The sequence below is a fragment of the Chrysochloris asiatica genome, unplaced genomic scaffold (genome assembly GCF_000296735.1).
Source record: "Chrysochloris asiatica unplaced genomic scaffold, ChrAsi1.0 scaffold00153, whole genome shotgun sequence".
NCBI lineage: Eukaryota > Metazoa > Chordata > Mammalia > Afrosoricida > Chrysochloridae > Chrysochloris > Chrysochloris asiatica.
The window spans coordinates 7,438,978-7,442,881 of NW_006408671.1; the positions used below are offsets into that span (position 1 = coordinate 7,438,978).

Sequence of the window (3,904 nt, forward strand, 5' to 3'; positions counted from 1 at the left end):
AGAATGAGTATTCCAGAACACTTAATTGTGCTCCTGAGGAACCTGTACCTAGACCAAGAGGAAGTTGTTTGAACAGAACAAGGGAACACTGAATGATTTAAAATTAGGAAAGGTGAGCGCTAGTATTGTATTCTTTCACCATAATTACTCAATCTGTATACTGAACAAATAATCTGAGAAGCTGGATTATATGAATAAAAAGGAAGCATTAGGAGGATGACATTAATAACCTGCAGATGATACAACCTTGCTTGTAGAAAGCAAGAGGACTTAAATTACTTGCTGATGAAGATCAAAGAGTAAGCTGCCAGAAATTGGTGGAATATAAATTAAACTATTTTGACAAATTGATGAGGCACTGGAGACAGTTATCTATGCTAAGAAATTTGGAAGACAGTTACCTGGCCAGCTTACTCAAAGAAAGTTATTCCAAAGAGAGGTGACCCAATGGAATGTGGAAATCATTGGACAATATTATTAATATCACATATAAGTGAAATTTTTGGAGATAATTTTTTTAAAAATTGGCTGCAACAGTACATTGATAGAGCATTCCTGGGGGTTCAAGTGGGATTCAGAACAAGGAATATCATTGTTGATGTCAGAGGGCACTTGGCTGAAAGCAGAGAATACCAGAAAAATGTTTCCCCATGCTCTGTTGAATATGCAAAGCTTTTCAATTGTGTGGATCATGACAATTTATGGACAACATTGTAGAGAATGAGTATTCCAGAACACTTAATTGTTCTCATGAGGAACCTGTACACAGACCAAGAGGCAGTTGTTTGAACAGAATAATGGGAACATTGAATGGTTTAAAATTAATAACAGTGTGAGCCAATGTTGTATTGTAATACATATTCAATCTATATACTAAGCACATAATTCTAGAAGCTAGATTATATGGAGAAGAACATGGCATCAGGATTTAAGGAAGACTGCAATATGCATCAGGATTTAATAGCTGCGATATGCAACTGATTCGACCTTGCTTGTGGAAAGCAAAGAGGACTTAAAATACTTACTGATGGAGGCCAAAGACCACAGGTTTTTGGTATGGGTTGCATCTCAATGTAAAGAAAAAAAAAAAAAAAATCCTCACCACTGAATGAAAAATAACATCAAGATAAATGGAGGAGAAATGATAGAAATTGTCAAAGATTTAATTTTGCTTACTTAAATCCTTAGAATTCATGGAAGCAGCAGTCAAGACATCAATGACATATTGAATTAGGCAAATCTAATGCACAAGGCTTCTTTAAAGTGTTGATTAAACCAAAGATATCAGTTTGAGGACTAAGGTGTGCCTGACTTAAGCCATGGTAATTTCAATAACCTCATATATATGTGAAAGTTGGACAGTGAATAAGGAATACCGTAGAAGAACTGAGGCATTTGAATTATGGCATTGGAAGAGCATATGAAAAGTACCATGGACTTCAAAAAGAACAAACCAATCTGTGTTTGAAGAAATATAGCTAGAATGCACCCTGGAAATCAGGATGTCCAGACTTCATCTCTCATACTTCAGACATATTGTCAGGATGGACTAATCCAGTGAGATGGGCATTATGCTCGATGAAGTGGAGGGTCAGCACACAATAAAGGAAGACCACAATGAGATGGACTGACACAGTAGCAGCAGCGATGGGCTCAAGTGTAGCAAGATGATGATGTTAATTTAGGATTGAGCAGTGTTTTGTTCTATTGTGCATAGGGTCGCTATGAGATGGTATGACTCAATGGCACCTAACAACAACAACGATAATCATCAATAAAATTGCGTAGTTCTCTGCCACTATGCCTGTCCAACACAAGCCATTTGTTTTGTTTTTTCTTTTTCTAAATGGACACTTAATTAATTTAAAAATCTGGTGTACCAGATGGCAATATTTAGTTATTATGTTCATTGTAGTTGTTGTTAAGTGCTGTCAAGTCAGTTCTGATTCATAACTACCCAGTAAAGGGCTTCTGAGGAGAAGTTGGTGAATTGGAACTGCTGACCTTGTTTTCAGTCCAGTGGTAATCATATAGTGTCAGTCCAGCAGTCCAAAATAGTAAAGCATGGTAATAGTAGTCAGTATGTGCCAGGGAGTCAGCTCTGACTCAAAGTGACCCTGTATTTGGTTCCAAGGCTATAAATCTTTATCAGAGCAGAAAACTTCATCTTTCTTCCCCAGAGAGGCTGGGAGATTCAAATTGCTGCCCTTGACGTCAGCAGCCCAATGCATAAACCATTGTGCTACCAGAGCTCCTTTTCTGTTCATTAGCAACTAGTATTTGAGAACATTAATAACATTAATGAAGCATAGAAAATCTAGGAGTTCAATTTACTTTTTTCCCATCTCAATTCTGGGAATGAATAAGAGAGACAAATAAAATGTTGATCATAATTTTATAAATGAATGGCCCAAAACTAAAAAATGAATACTTGGTGTTAGTATGTATACATATGGTTCAACTTCATTGTAAAGTTTTTGGCTGTGAGAAAAAACATTTGGTTGACTTCACTAATAGGACTATCACTTAATGTTAGTTGGCTACTTGGTTTTTCTTTTGCTGCTAACTTGTTTCGCATAACTATTTGTGATTGTGTAAAACTAATATAGTGCAGAGTTATTCATCATGCTAATTCCAAACAAAAGTACCTAATTGATTACTATAGTAATAAGACGGCAGACAGATAATGTGACTGCCCATTGTTGAAGTAAAATTGGGAGCTTAAGAAAACAACAAAGCCATAAATCGCTTTCTGATAACGGTGCTGATAAACGTTCCACCATTTCCTCTGTGGCTTTAGACATGTACATGGGAGAGACTTGTGTGTAGGCTGAGGGCAAGCAAGATAGCGCCTCTCATGACTTTGGAGGGATCAGGTGATGCAGCCCATCTGTCAAGTCATGTGTTTTTGCTCACTATCTGCAGTACCCAGGATGCTGAGCGTTCTTTTACAATGAGAGAAAGACATAAATAAAAGTTTAAATTTCTTTTTGGAGGTACCAATTGTTTTTTAATTGGTTTCTGGCTGAAAATAAAATTTGCACATTTTCTGCAATACCTTCCAGAAAGTGATGGGAATTATCTGTCACTATTATGTCATCATTTTATGTACAATATTGTATAGATTTATACTTTCCAAACCTGATAGATTTTTGGGTCATGTTTTTGAAAATAATCTTGGTTTATAACCTAAAGAAACATCATGTGCCATCATTAAACACTGTACTACTGACAAATAACTCAGTGGTTCAAATCCACCCAGTAGCTCTGTGGGAAAGGGATGTCGCTGACTGCTTCTGTAAAGATTGTTGCAGCTGTTATTGAGTTAATTCCTAGTCATAGAGAGTTTACATATAACAGAGAGAAACACTTCCCAGTCATGTACCATTCTTTCAATTACTGTTATATTTTAGTCCATTTTTGCCAAAGTTCAGTCAATGTATCAATCTATCTAGGTAAAGGTCTTGCTTTTTTTCACTATCCTCCATTTTACCAAGCATGTCCCTCTATAAAATTACAGCCTTAGAAACTCTGTGGGGCAATTCTACTCTACCCTATAGGAACGCTGTGAGTAACAATTGCATTAGTGGATATGGGTTAAGTGGAGGATTTAACCTTGTATGTTGTTATAGGATAAGTACTGAACTGCTAACCATGCAAATCTACCAGCTACTCCTTAGGAAATCCGATACAGAGTTGGAATCAACACAGTGGTACTGGACAACAAACAAAAACAACAACATAACTGAATATATATTGCATTTCTGGTGTGGCACTGTGGTATAACTTGCTAAACTGCAAAGTCGGTTTGAACAACAAGATCTACATGGTTCCAGGTCAGCAGCCACTCCTCAGAAACCCTATAGAAGGACTCTATGGATCGGAACTAGCTTGACAGCACTTA

At 36.8% G+C, this 3,904-nt stretch overlaps 1 pseudogene; it reads right to left on the bottom strand.

The window, feature by feature from the left end:
* Positions 1 to 2,437: 2,437 nt before the first annotated feature.
* On the bottom strand, positions 2,438 to 2,783 carry LOC102830890 (annotated as a pseudogene).
* Between the last annotated feature and the right edge of the window lie 1,121 nt (positions 2,784 to 3,904).